The 15,922-nt window shown below is 40.3% G+C and overlaps 1 protein-coding gene across 1 annotated transcript in view; it reads right to left on the minus strand.

Moving 5' to 3' along the window:
* NECAB3 (N-terminal EF-hand calcium binding protein 3) overlaps positions 1-15,922 on the minus strand; it is a 386,730-nt gene that overhangs the window by 136,959 nt on the left and 233,849 nt on the right. The window lies entirely within an intron of this gene.

Consider the following 15,922-nt stretch of genomic DNA (forward strand, 5'->3'; position numbering starts at 1 on the left):
TTGAGACTATCAGTACTCCTACAGATTGTGTGTACATACATGCTGCTTATACTCTGCATTTATCCATTATCCTGTCTTTAACCACTCAGATCTGAATCTTTAGCAGGGGCCCTCTTCCTTATACTAGAAGGAGCATATTATCACCATCATTGGGCCCACTGTTATATCCTGCTTAAACCATTCTATTGGTGAACTGCCTTGGGACAAGATTTTAAAGCTGCAGCAGTAATATTATCCTTACCACCAACAGGATATTATAGACGCAGAGAGCATACATCACATAACTTGCAGACTTTCTTTGTCCCTCTGATCACATACAGAGGAGATACCCTAGAATCAGACCATCTGAGTATCATATAACCTAATTCCTGCTAACCAACTCTGATTTAGGGCTCACCTCTCAGGTATTGAAGTTCACCCCCTCCTCCCTTTCCCGCAGGACGTTATTGCCTACTGGTCATACCTACTATCCTTTTTCTGGCTTTGCCCATAGGAGCACATTATCGTATACAGAGGTGACATTCCTCTTGCCTGGCTTATCTTTATACAGGTAATACTTACCACTCTGATTAACCACACTCTCCACTTCTGAAATAGCTATATCAGTTATGCAGAGCTAGTAATCTAAAAGTAGGGGAGCCGGATGGGTGCTTCCCCCAGCCCCAATTATAGTTAAGGAAGACCCCACGACTGAAGTCCACATACAGTCACCATTCCATTCATAAGTTATCAGGATTCTACCTGTGTTATCTCTCATGGCTCATAACATGAGAAAAAAACAGAAGCACCAAGACAACCCCAAGAGGACTCTGAATGATCATTTCCACAGTAAAATTATCTCGGACCCAGAGGGGTCCGATGATGACTCCAGAGATGCTGCTGCTACATACAGCAGCTCAGCCAGGACTGGGAATCCTCTCAAAGAATGTCTTGGACTACCCAAATCTACTATACTTGACTCGATCAAAGTGCTATCGGATAAGATGGACACTCATTACACCTCCCTCAAACAGGACCTCAGGCAGTTGGTTAGTGCATTGAAGAGGGATATTGCTTCTCTGGGGGAGCGAACTGAGACGCTAGAACGAAAACATGAAGATTTGAACATAGATCACACTAACCTTCTCTCCTATTCCCAAAACCTGGCAGAGCAGATCTCAGACCTTGAAGCTAAGCTTGCGGACTTGGAAGACCAGTCCCGAAGAAACAATCTATGGATCAGAGGAATTTCAGAGGATGTCGACCTCTCTAGTCTCTTCACTGAACTACTTGGATCCACCACGGAACAAGAGTCCCTCATAGATAGGGCCCATAGAGCCCTGCGCCCATGGAATTCATCCTCAGACACCCCAAGGGACGTTATAATCAGATTACATTATTTCACATTCAAGGAGAAAGTTTTAAGATCATCCTTCACGAACAAAAATCTGAAAGCACCACATAACTCAGTTCAGATATTCCCTGACTTGTCTCCTTACACCTTAGCTAAGAGGAGGTCGTTCCAGCAACTTGCTCAAAACCTTCGTCATCATAACCTCAAATATAGGTGGGGTTTTCCCGTCAAGATTTTTTTCCAACATGGAGACCGATCCTATGTGATCACTTTGTCAGATAAGGGAATGAAGATACTTTAATCACTGGGGCTCACCCAGAATAAAGACCATACCCTCAAGCCCTCTGAGCAACCTGGGACTCTAAACTCGGCAGCGCCTGAATGGCAACCCCTCCCCAGGAGACCGTCTTCACAAGCCAAAAGAAAGGACACTCTGGACCCTAAGATTCCCCCTTAACAGTTCATACCATATCCCGCATCAACGACAGATCATGTTCTCTAGTCTGAAGCAAGAGCTTACATACGGGTACATATCTTACCCTTCTAACTCTGAATAGCTCATTCCTACTTTACAGGGTCCCTGCAGCAGTCAATTGATGAAATCAGGTTACGCCTATCAAATACAATATGAGCTTATGAATTGGTACTTATCTTACCCTCAAATATAACTTCAGCTCATCTGTAATCCAATCCTCACATCTAAATCTATCAACACCTGAATAACTGCTCCTCCCTGGGAGATCCTTCTCACAAGCCAAAAAGAAAGGACACTCTGGACCCCAAGACCTCCCCTTAAAGGCATACACTATACTCTGCCTCAATGACAACCTGCGTTTTCTGGCCTGTAACATGAGCTCACAAACGGGTACACATCTTACCCTCCTATTTATGAATAGCTCATCTCTACTTCATAAAATCCCTATAACAGCTTAAGGGAGAATTTAGTTAGCATCTGTTGAATACGATATGGGCTAACAAACTTGTACATATCTTACCCTCCAACATAGTAACAGCTTATTTGTATTCCAATCCTCACACCTATCAGAGAACCTGAGACTTTTATGATGCCTCACTATTATTCAAAATGTATACCTCTGCTTACTGTTCTCTTTATGTTCTTTATATTTGTTAGTATGGTTTAGTTTCAGAAAGATATGTCTATGTATAAGTTAAATCTAGGAGTTTGATGATTACTATTCGTCTCACCTAATACCTGTTACCTAATTACCCTACATAAGTCAGTACTACTAGACTTGATTTGTTATACGCTCCACATCTCGTACATAATCTTTATATTGAAACTCAGTTCAGCAATATTTGACTGACATATTAAGATGTATACTCATGGACTTATTTCACTTCATGGAAGTCCGACATCCATACCATACTTTTCCTTAACCTTGCTCAGTTACATCTCCTGTCTGGGGGGACGCACCTCCTTCCGGCTTCCCCTACACTTCTCCATCCATCTACCTTCTCCACTCACTACAAATCATTCAAACCTGAGACCCCTCCCTACTTTCAATTCTTAATGCTCTGCTCCCTCCTGCCATTCTGTATCATCACAACACCCTTATATCTAATAGGGTTCGCATATATTTTATACACCGCCTCCTCTCTTTACCATCCCCCATCTCTAAGCGTCTTTCGACCGCTGTCTCACTTTGACATTTTATATACTTCTCACAGTGCAACTAGATTCATTATACTCTTAGATCCCTATACATATACCAATAGGTATACTACTTGAGGGAATACAGTAAGTCAGTCAACTAACACTTACACGTCCTTACCTACCCCCTGCTCCTACTACCTACCCTCCCCTTAATCTGCCCCCTCTACTTCCTCCCCCCCCTTTTTTTTTTTTTTTAGGATGGACGACCTTCGCTTTCTCACTGTAAACGCCCAGGGCCTTAACTCCCCTAGGAAACGTAGCCTCCTGTTGAACTTTAATGCGAAAATCCAAGACAGATATTGCCTTTGTGCAGGAGACTCATTGGACCCTAGACACAGGTACCACACGCACTAATAGGGGATACCCAACAGTTTTAGAAGCTTCTTTCCAGTCCAAGTCCAGGGGAGTTGCCGAGTATCTTAGCAATAATCTCCTATATGAGTCCATCTACTTAGAATCTGATCCTCAAGCCCGCTACATTATACATGTTTGTAAAATAAATTACCACTTGATGACACTGGTAAATATTTATGCACCTAATTCTAAACAAATCAGATTCCTATCGAAACTATTTAAATCGGTGACTGAAGCAAGGGGAGTTAAGGTGGGGATTTTAACTTAGTCTGGGACCATGCCCTAGACAGAACAGGACCTAAGTTATCTACTTCAGACAGAGCAACCCACCCCCTCTCCAGAGCCTTTCAAAACCTAATAAGTCAATTTGACTTATACGACTACTGGAGAGCAATGCACCCACAAGACAGAGAATATACATTCTATTTCTCCCCGCATAAATCATTTACTCGTATTGACTATTTTTTTACTAGTTCCCAACTATTAGATTATGTCTCTTCCATAAAAATATTACCACTCTCCTGGTCTGACCACGATGCTGTAACCTTGTCGTTCGGCCCTCATATAACGAGCACTACCCCTTCCCTGTGGTGACTGAGAGATCAACTCATCACAGATCCTATTTCTAAACTGGAACTACAAGAGAAAATAATATAATTTCTTTCTATTAATGATAATTCCCAGACTTCGACAGAGACACTATGGGCCAAGCTTAAAGCTTACTTAAGAGGCCACCTCATCACCATTGACGCTGATGCGTGTGAAAAACAGGGGGCCTCCCTGGCCGCTCTCACTATGGAACTGCGAACACTAAGACATCAGCTTAGTATCACCTATTCCGGCCCCATAATAAATAGCATTACAACAATTTCCAAACAAATCCAAGATTTAGAGTACCAAAGAACACATTACAATTTAGAGAAATTCAAAAGAATCTTTTACCACCACGGTAATAAAGCCTCGTTATTACTAGCAGCAAAACTTAGGCATCACACAGCGCAAGCCAAAATTATGTCCATAACCAATGTTGCAGGCAAATCAGTATATTCCCCCAGAGTAATCGGAGACACTTTCAAATCTTACTACCACTCCTTCTATAACAGAGGAAGGACTTGACTGCTCCTCACCTAACCAGACAGACATTAGATTGTTCTTGGATCCACTTAATTTACCTCGCCTTTCACCGGATAGCCTCCTGGCTCTAGCTACCCCCATAACACTAGAAGAAGCACAGAAGGCAATTAAAGATCTCAAGTTAGGCAAATCCCCAGGACCAGATGGTTACACAGTCCGCTTCTATAAAGTGTTCCAGCCTCTAATAGCCTCCTTATTGTGTCGGCTATTCAGAGAGATAATGCACAAGGGCGCCTTTAATGGAGAATATTTAGTGACAATCACCACGATACTGAAACCATGGAAGCCTCCTGAGCTATGCGGCAGTTACTGCCCAATATCCCTCCTCAATTTAGACACAAAACTATATGCCAAACTCCTGGCGGATAGACTGTCAAGAGTTATCACTTCACTGATCCACCCTGATCAAGTGGGTTTTGTCCCTCAGATGGAGGGACCGGACGCCACCAGACGAATTCTCAATGTTTTGTCGATCGCCTCTAGTAAGAGGGTCCCATTCCTTGCCCTGTCACACAGGACACAGGTCCTCTCCACAGTACAATACATTAAAAGAATGGAGCTGTATTCACACAGAACTCTTGATAAGGTAGACTTCTACCTGGAGACTTGGTCTGTCTGGACTGAGAAATTCCCAGATTAATATGGGCCATTAACTATGTCATCCTCTCATCCCCCTCTTCCCTTTTTTTTTTTTTTCTCTTCCTCCCCCTCCCTCTTCTCCCCCCTCTCCCCCCCCCCCCAACCCCCAACCTGGATAATTCCCCACATTACTGACACTACTGGAAACTTATCTCTGCAAAATTATTGATACTAGGACTAGCTGCACAAACCACTACTTAGCATAATTTACTTGGAACCCCCCCCCGAAAAAACTGAGGTATCAAGTTCTTTGTTTTACGGATAAATGTAACCTTAAACTTTCCATTTTGCCTACTGTACCCAAAATTGGATCTCAAATGTTTAATGCCCGGATGCCAGCCGGACTATGTTATGTAACTGGCCAAAGTTTTTGTACAGTCCAATGTTTGACCGTTCCATTGTTATGCGATATCATTTGTATGAACCTGTTCCTCAATAAAAAAAATGTTTTCTCAAAAATATTTTAATCTAATACAATATAGATGAAGAAGAAGTGTTTATTGTCACATTTCTTTGATCAGATCAGATAAATATATCTTACATAGAGCACTTGCTTTTGTCAAGGTTGAGTGACAACATGTGACCTTGGTGCTGTACACATTTCTAAGACGCATCTGCCAGAGTTTCTGTATTAGTTGAATATAATCTATCATGCATTGTAATCAGTACAGTTAATTATTTTCCCAGGAGTGACATCACTAAGAAAAATGAATCCCAAAACCCTAATAACAAGGCATTTATTTTTTCAACATAGGAGACCAACATAACTTAAATATAAATTGGATGGACATTTAATCTGAATCATGAAAGTTTAATTTTTAATACATATCTCTTTAAATGGTCAGTTTTGCTGACAAAATACTGCTGAGTGACCAACCTAGCTGCCTCAACAATGAAACTGTAATTCAGGGTATTTTGATACAGTTAAACAACTCTCCGCACATTTGATTAACCTTTTGTTATTAATCCAGCAATAAGATTTAAGTAATGTGATATTTGGCGGGTTGCTATGGTTACTGGCATCTTTGTTCGACATGGTTGCTACTTATTTTTATGCATTATTTTCTCGCTTCTGTTTTGGCAGAAATCTTTTCCCAAATTGTCAGGTTTTTTACACAGTTGGCATCCTTTTGTCGCCAATTTAATTTGAGTTCTTCGTGGGTGCAATCTGGTTTCTGTCTGCTTAGCAAGTTCTTTGATCTATGTCTTTTTTTTGACAATTCTCTTCATTTGTCCATTGTTGCTGTTGTCCTTTGTTCCAGTATTGACCTTGGCCAGTTTGTAACTATCCTGTGTTTTCTGATTGTGTACCTCCATAGTCTACAAGTTACTGCGAAGCTGCCACTGACTGATCCATGATACTTTCCCCCTGCACGTTGGTGACTTCCTGCCTGTACGACCATGCTTTGGCCTTATTTCCTAGTCATGTCTGAATCTCATCCAGATTGTTGGGACAGTGTTACTTTAAACCACTTCTCAGCCTCTGGGTATATTCCTGGACAGGAAGTTGCCTTGCAATGACATGTGACAAATAATATGTAAAGTAGTAATTAAACATGGTTTCCCAAATTATCATTGCCCACGTTGTCTCTTTGGGTGTATTCATTATAAGAATTGTGTGAAGCACTTTACATGATTTTTAGCTGTGGGATATAATTTGGAACTATTCTAATGTTAGCTTATTATCATGTGATTTTGCTCCACCTAAACTTCATAAACAATATTTTACTTTGTGAGAATTATATAGTGATCAGTCTTTTGCATTTATTTTTAGCTTTTCCAAAGAAATCTTTTTTTTGTGTGATTCACACAACATATTATGTAAACAATCTACATTAATACAGTCATGCACAAAGCAATGTCAGGATATGGGATCCCAGGTGCATAGGTGGTGTCAGTTAGGTAGCTCTAAACATTTAAAGATGACTTGTTTCTCTGTAGTTTTACCCCTTTTAGGCATGGTGCAAATGACAGGACAAGGAGAGCAGACTGCAGACTCACTGGTTTAGACAGAGGCCAATTACTGGGTTGATGAATAAGCCCACCCCTGGGTAGAACTATGAGTCCATGGTGGATTATCTGTAAAAGGAGAGCGGCAATACCACAGGCTGATTATCTTTGACTAGAGCAAGGCAATACCATAGGCTGGTTATCTGTGACAGGACAAAGGCGATACCACAGGCTGGTTATCTGTGACAGGACAGACAAAACCACAGGCTGGTTATCTGTGACAGGAGCAAGTTAATACCACAGGCTACTTATCTGTGACAGGAGCAAGGCAATACCACAGGCTGATTATCTGTGACAAGAGCAAGATAATACCACAAGCTGGTTATCTGTGACAGGACAAAGACAAAACCACAGGCTTATTATCTGTGACAGAAGCAAAGTAATACCCCTGACTGATTATCTGTGACAGGAGCAAGGCAATACCACAGGCTAGTTATCTGTGACAGGAGCAAGGCAATACCACAGGCTAGTTATCTGTGACAGGAGCAAGGCAATACCACAGGCTGGTTTTCTGTGACAGGACAAAGGCAAGACCACAGGCTAGTTATCTGTAACAGGACAAAGACAATATGACAAGCTAGTTATCTGTGACAGGAGCAAGGCAATACCACTGGCTGGTTATCTGTGACAGGAGCAAGGAAGTACCACAGGCTGATTATTTGTGACAGGACAAAGGCAATACCATAGACTGGTTATCTGCGACAGGACAAAGACAATATGGGAGGCTAGTTATCTGTGACAGGAGCAAGGCAATACCACTGGCTGGTTATCTGTGAAAGGAGCAAGGTAATACCACAGGCTAGTTAACTGTGACAGGAGCAAGGCAATACCACTGGCTGGTTATCTGTGACAGGAGCAAGGCAAGACCACAGGCTGATTATTTGTGACAGGACAAAGGCAATACCACGGACTGGTTATCTGTGACAGGAGCAAGGTAATACCACAGGCTAGTTATCTGTGACAGGAGCAAGGCAATACCACTGGCTGATTATCTGCGACAGGAAAAAGACAATATGGCAGGCTAGTTATCTGTGACAGGAGCAAGGCAATACCAGTGGCTGGTTATCTGTGACCGGAGCAAGGCAATACCACAGGCTGATTATTTGTCACAGGACAAAGGCAATACCACAGACTGGTTATCTGCGACAGGACAAAGACAATATGGCAGGCTAGTTATCTGTGACAGGAGCAAGGCAATACCACAGGCTGGTTTTCTGTGACAGGACAAAGGCAAGACCACAGGCTAGTTATCTGTAACAGGACAAAGACAATATGACAGGCTAGTTATCTGTGACAGGAGCAAGGCAATACCACAGGCTGGTTATCTGTGACAGGACAAAGACAAGACCACAGGCTGATTATATGTGACAGGAGCAAGGTAATACCACAGGCTGCTTATCTGTGACAGGACAAAGGCAATACCACAGGCTGATTTTCTGTGACAGGAACAAGGCAATACCATAGGCTGATTATCTGTGACAGGAACAAGGTAATACCACAGACTGGTTATCTGTGACAGGACAAAGACAAAACCACAGGCTAGTTATCTGTGACAGGAGCAAGGCAATACCACTGGCTGGTTATCTGTGACAGGACAAAGACAATACCACAGGCTAATTATCTGTGACAGGAGCAAGGTAATACCACATGCTGATGATCTGTGACAGGACAAAGGCAATACCACAGACTGGTTATCTGTGACAGGACAAAGACAATATGACAGGCTAGTTATCTGTGAAAGGAGGAAGGCAATACCACTGGCTGGTTATCTGTGACAGGTCAAAATCATAAAATCATTATATAAAAGCAAACACTAGGTCAGAGACAAAAGACAGAGAGAGACCCAGTACCAGAGTTGTCTTATATATCCAGCTAATTGTAAAACTGACGCACCTAGGAAACAGCCTTATGACAGATGGCTTATTATGGAGAGTACATAGCAAAAAGGGCAAAGCCCTCCAATGACTCATAACATAATCACTGAGCTATGAGGAGACCGACGTTTATTTGCTCCAGGCAGTCTTCATCAATAACCACTAAATTAGTCACCATGTTTCACTTTCATATTGACTGTGTGTACGTTGTTACCATGTAGGTGTGCCAACCCCCCCCCCCCCCCCCCCATATGGAACCTCTTTGAAAAACCTGTTTTTTGTACAGTTACCCAATCCAAATCAAATGTTCCTGTCATATCAAAATTGCAATTCAGGTTGCTCAACTTCTTTAAAGAGCCTTACTGCTGATGGATCAGAATGGAACAGAAAGGGAAATCAAAACCATCTCAGTTCAATGTGAGGATTTCAGAAAACAAACTCTATATGAATTGTAATGGTTGCCTCTAGATCTTATGTAGTGCATATCTGAGTCCCATAGCTCATCTCAGAATATTAGATTATAGATCAACACAACTTGCTTGGTGCAAATATTATTTAGACTGCTATGTATTATGACAGCCCTGTATTGGCAGTAGTGATGTCCCGAACTGTTCGCCCGCGAACGGTTCACAGCGAACATAGCTTGTTCGCGTTTGCGTTTGTGGGCGAACACATGGCGATGTTCGATCCGCCCCTATGTGTCATCATTGAGGAAACTTTGACCCTTTATGTCACAGCCGCCTGACACATTAGAGCCAATCAACATCAGACACTCCCTCACAGACCCTCCCAGCTACTCGGAATCCGCCATTTTAGACTCATAACGACCTTGCTTTCTTAATGAGAGGACGTGTTGTGTTTTTGCTCCTGACATTAATAGGAAAAACATAGCTAGGCTAGTGTATTTACAGTCCAGAAGGACTCCACTCATCTCTGCTGCAAGCACAGCACCCCAAAAAGCCCTTTTTAGGGCTATATTTCGTGCCGTTTTTTTTTTTTTTTTTTCGTTTTTTTTTTATTAGCATTTGCCTGGCTTTCAGGCTGTGTGTTTAAGGCTCACAGCATATGCTGTGATTACTGCCACCACTGATATCTCCCTAACAACATTAGTTTAAATTTAACTAACCAAAAAATTTAATTATTTTGCTAGTGTAATTTTTTTTCATTTTCTATTAGGCCTGTGTCACACAGCATATACTCTGGTTCATTGCTCTGTGCCAGCCACCAGTGTTAATATCCGTTTATAACATTATTTTAAATTGAAAAAAAAAAAAAAAAAAATATTTTGCTAGTGTAATCTAATTACATTTAATATCAGGCCTGTGTCTGTCAGGCTCACTCAGCATTAATATACCTCATTTTTTTCAGTCTTTTGGTTAATTGGTCTGTGCCAGGCAGCCACCCAGCACTCATATCTTCTTCACCTTAATTTAAATATAAAAAAAAAAAAAGTTTAAATTTGTTTGATAGTGTAATCTAATATAATTTTCTATCCGGCCTTTGTGTTTTGCTGACATACAGAGCCTACTGTGTTTACTTGCTGCCCTCCCTAGTCTATGAGCCACGACTCATATGTGTTTAACCTTTTTTTAATTTCCCCCCCAAAAAAATAATTTAAATCATTTTTCTAGTGTAATCTAATAGTATTTTCTATCAGGTGTGTGTGTATCTGACTTACAGAGCCTACTGTTTTTAATAGCTGCCCTTCCAAGGCTATCATCCACGACTCATATGTATGTGCTTAACCTTTTTCTTTAAATTCCCAAAAAAAAAGTCTTTAAATCATTATGCTAGTGTAATCTAATTTTATTTTCTATCAGGCCTGTGTCTAACTGTCTATCTGACTTACACAGCATACTGTTGTTAATTGCTGCCCTACGTAGCAGCCAGCCAGTGCGACCACTCATAGAGTCATATGTGCATTGCACTTCTTAACATAATTTTAATATTAAATTCTAAAATTTTAAAATATTTTGCTAGCGTAATCTAACTTAATTTTCTATCAGGCCTGTGTTTTTGTCACTTACACAGCATACTGTGTTAAATTGCTGCCCTACCTACCATCCACGACTCATATCTGCCAGCCTGTGTGCCAGGCCCAACTAACCAATTAGTGGCACCAATCATAATTCTTGTAACAGTATATAAAAAAATAAAAATCATAATTTTTTGGACTGCAAATATTCAGTTTCCTAGTGCCATTGAATTGCATTTACCTCCTGCGTGCCACTGCCAGCCTTTTGCGCCAGGCCGTCTAGCCAACTATTTACACCAATCATAATTGTTGTCACAGACAGTATAGTTACTAATTAAAATTAAAAAATTCTTGATTGTTGATGATCTTAATCCTCAGTTTGCTCGTGCCCTAGAATTGCACTTTTCTACTGCCTTCCAAGCCTGTGTGCCAGGCCTACTTGAAAAATATTTACACCAATCATATTTGTTGTCACAGTATTCTTAGTAATTAAAAATTAAAATTTTTGGTAATAGTTGTTGGGAATCCTCAGTTTGCTGGTGCCATTGAATTGCACTTTCCTCCTGCCTTGCAGCCTGCTGTGAGCCAGGCCCACCTAGCCAATTATTGCCAGCAATCATATTTCTTTTAACAGTATTGCAAAAATTGTCAATCATCACTGTTTTGACTGTCAGTAATCAGTCTCCTAGTGTCCTTGAATTGCATCTACCTCCTGCCTGCCAGCCTTTTGTGCCAGGCCGTCTTGCCAACTATTTACACCAATCATAATTTTTGGTCACAGTATAGTTACTAATTAAAATTAAAAAATTCTTGATTGTTGATGATCTTAATCCTTAGTTTGCTCGTGCCCTAGAATTGCACTTTTCTACTGCCTTCCAAGCCTGTGTGCCAGGCCTACTTGAAAAATATTTACACCAATCATATTTGTTGTCACAGTATTCTTAGTAATTAAAAATTAAAATTTTTGGTAATAGTTGTTGTGAATCCTCAGTTTGCTGGTGCCATTGAATTGCACTTTCCTCCTGCCTTGCAGCCTGCTGTGTGCCCACCTAGCCAATTATTGCCAGCAATCATATTTCTTTTAACAGTATTGCAAAAATTGTCAATCATCACTTTTTTGACCGTCAGTAATCAGTCTCCTAGTGTCCTTGAATTGCATCTACCTCCTGCCTGCCAGCCTTTTGTGCCAGGCCGTATTGCCAACTATTTACACCAATCATAATTTTTGGTCACAGTATAGTTACTAATTAAAATTAAAAAAATTCTTGATTGTTGATGATCTTAATCCTCAGTTTGCTCGTGCCCTAAAATTGTACTTTTCTACTGCCTTCCAAGCCTGTGTGCCAGGCCTACTTTAAAAATATTTACACCAATCGTATTTGTTGTCACAGTATTCTTAATAATTAAAAATTAAAAATGTTGGTAATAGTTGTTGTGAATCCTCAGTTTGCTGGTGCCATTGAATTGCACTTTCCTCCTGCCTTGCAGCCTGCTGTGTGCCCACCTAGCCAATTATTGCCAGCAATCATATTTCTTTTAACAGTATTGCAAAAATTGTCAATCATCAATGTTTTGACTGTCAGTAATCAGTCTCCTAGTGTCCTTGAATTGCATCTACCTCCTGCCTGCCAGCCTTTTGTGCCAGGCCGTCTTGCCAACTATTTACACCAATCATAATTTTTGGTCACAGTATAGTTACTAATTAAAATTAAAAAATTCTTGATTGTTGATGATCTTAATCCTCAGTTTGCTCGTGCCCTAGAATTGCACTTTTCTACTGCCTTCCAAGCCTGTGTGCCAGGCCTACTTGAAAAATATTTACACCAATCATATTTGTTCTCACAGTATTCTTAATAATTAAAAATTAAAATTTTTGGTAATAGTTGTTGTGAATCCTCAGTTTGCTGGTGCCATTGAATTGCACTTTCCTCCTGCCTTGCAGCCTGCTGTGTGCCCACCTAGCCAATTATTGCCAGCAATCATATTTCTTTTTACAGTATTGCAAAAATTGTCAATCATCACTGTTTTGACTGTCAGTAATCAGTCTCCTAGTGTCCTTGAATTGCATCTACCTCCTGCCTGCCAGCCTTTTGTGCCAGGCCGTCTTGCCAACTATTTACACCAATCATAATTTTTGGTCACAGTATAGTTACTAATTAAAATTAAAAAATTCTTGATTGTTGATGATCTTAATCCTCAGTTTGCTCGTGCCCTAGAATTGCACTTTTCTACTGCCTTCCAAGCCTTTGTGCCAGGCCTACTTGAAAAATATTTACACCAATCATATTTGTTGTCACAGTATTCTTAATAATTATAAATTAAAATTTTTGGTAATAGTTGTTGTGAATCCTCAGTTTGCTGGTGCCATTGAATTGCACTTTCCTCCTGCCTTGCAGCCAGCTGTGTGCCCACCTAGCCAATTATTGCCAGCAATCATATTTCTTTTAACAGTATTGCAAAAATTGTCAATCATCACTGTTTTGACTGTCAGTAATCAGTCTCCTAGTGTCCTTGAATTGCATCTACCTCCTGCCTGCCAGCCTTTTGTGCCAGGCCGTCTTGCCAACTATTTACACCAATCATAATTTTTGGTCACAGTATAGTTACTAATTAAAATTAAAAAAATCTTGATTGTTGAGGATCTTAATCCTCAGTTTGCTCGTGCCCTAGAATTGCACTTTTCTACTGCCTTCCAAGCCTGTGTGCCAGGCCTACTTGAAAAATATTTACACCAATCATATTGGTTGTCACTATATTCTTAGTAATTAAAAATTAAAATTTTTGGTAATAGTTGTTGCGAATCCTCAGTTTGCTGGTGCCATTGAATTGCACTTTCCTCCTGCCTTGCAGCCTGCTGTGAGCCAGGCCCACCTAGCCAATTATTGCCAGCAATCATATTTCTTTTAACAGTATTGAAAAATTGTCAATCATAACTGTTTTGACTGTCAGTAATCAGTCTCCTAGTGTCCTTGAATTGCATCTACCTCCTGCCTGCCAGACTTTTGTGCCAGGCCGTCTTGCCAACTATTTACGCCAATCATAATTTTTGGTCACAGTATAGTTACTAATTAAAATTAAAAAATTCTTGATTGTTGATGATCTTAATCCTCAGTTTGCTCGTGCCCTAGAATTGCACTTTTCTACTGCCTTCCAAGCCTTTGTGCCAGGCCTACTTGAAAAATATTTACACCAATCATATTTGTTGTCACAGTATTCTTAGTAATTAAAAATTAAAATTTTTGGTAATAGTTGTTGTGAATCCTCAGTTTGCTGGTGCCATTGAATTGCACTTTCCTCCTGCCTTGCAGCCTGCTGTGAGCCAGGCCCACCTAGCCAATTATTGCCAGCAATCATATTTCTTTTAACAGTATTGCAAAAATTGTCAATCATCACTGTTTTGACTGTCAGTAATCAGTCTCCTAGTGTCCTTGAATTGCATCTACCTCCTGCCTGCCAGCCTTTTGTGCCAGGCCGTCTTGCCAACTATTTACACCAATCATAATTTTTGATCACAGTATAGTTACTAATTAAAATTAAAAAATTCTTGATTGTTGATGATCTTAATCCTCAGTTTGCTCGTGCCCTAGAATTGCACTTTTCTACTGCCTTCCAAGCCTGTGTGCCAGGCCTATTTGAAAAATATTTACACCAATCATATTTGTTCTCACAGTATTCTTAATAATTAAAAATTAAAATTTTTGGTAATAGTTGTTGTGAATCCTCAGTTTGCTGGTGCCATTGAATTGCACTTTCCTCCTGCCTTGCAGCCTGCTGTGTGCCCACCTAGCCAATTATTGCCAGCAATCATATTTCTTTTTACAGTATTGCAAAAATTGTCAATCATCACTGTTTTGACTGTCAGTAATCAGTCTCCTAGTGTCCTTGAATTGCATCTACCTCCTGCCTGCCAGCCTTTTGTGCCAGGCCGTCTTGCCAACTATTTACACCAATCATAATTTTTGGTCACAGTATAGTTACTAATTAAAATTAAAAAATTCTTGATTGTTGATGATCTTAATCCTCAGTTTGCTCGTGCCCTAGAATTGCACTTTTCTACTGCCTTCCAAGCCTTTGTGCCAGGCCTACTTGAAAAATATTTACACCAATCATATTTGTTGTCACAGTATTCTTAATAATTATAAATTAAAATTTTTGGTAATAGTTGTTGTGAATCCTCAGTTTGCTGGTGCCATTGAATTGCACTTTCCTCCTGCCTTGCAGCCAGCTGTGTGCCCACCTAGCCAATTATTGCCAGCAATCATATTTCTTTTAACAGTATTGCAAAAATTGTCAATCATCACTGTTTTGACTGTCAGTAATCAGTCTCCTAGTGTCCTTGAATTGCATCTACCTCCTGCCTGCCAGCCTTTTGTGCCAGGCCGTCTTGCCAACTATTTACACCAATCATAATTTTTGGTCACAGTATAGTTACTAATTAAAATTAAAAAAATCTTGATTGTTGAGGATCTTAATCCTCAGTTTGCTCGTGCCCTAGAATTGCACTTTTCTACTGCCTTCCAAGCCTGTGTGCCAGGCCTACTTGAAAAATATTTACACCAATCATATTGGTTGTCACTATATTCTTAGTAATTAAAAATTAAAATTTTTGGTAATAGTTGTTGCGAATCCTCAGTTTGCTGGTGCCATTGAATTGCACTTTCCTCCTGCCTTGCAGCCTGCTGTGAGCCAGGCCCACCTAGCCAATTATTGCCAGCAATCATATTTCTTTTAACAGTATTGAAAAATTGTCAATCATCACTGTTTTGACTGTCAGTAATCAGTCTCCTAGTGTCCTTGAATTGCATCTACCTCCTGCCTGCCAGACTTTTGTGCCAGGCCGTCTTGCCAACTATTTACGCCAATCATAATTTTTGGTCACAGTATAGTTACTAATTAAAATTAAAAAATTCTTGATTGTTGATGATCTT

This window comes from Bombina bombina, chromosome 1 (genome assembly GCF_027579735.1).
Source record: "Bombina bombina isolate aBomBom1 chromosome 1, aBomBom1.pri, whole genome shotgun sequence".
Lineage (NCBI taxonomy): Eukaryota > Metazoa > Chordata > Amphibia > Anura > Bombinatoridae > Bombina > Bombina bombina.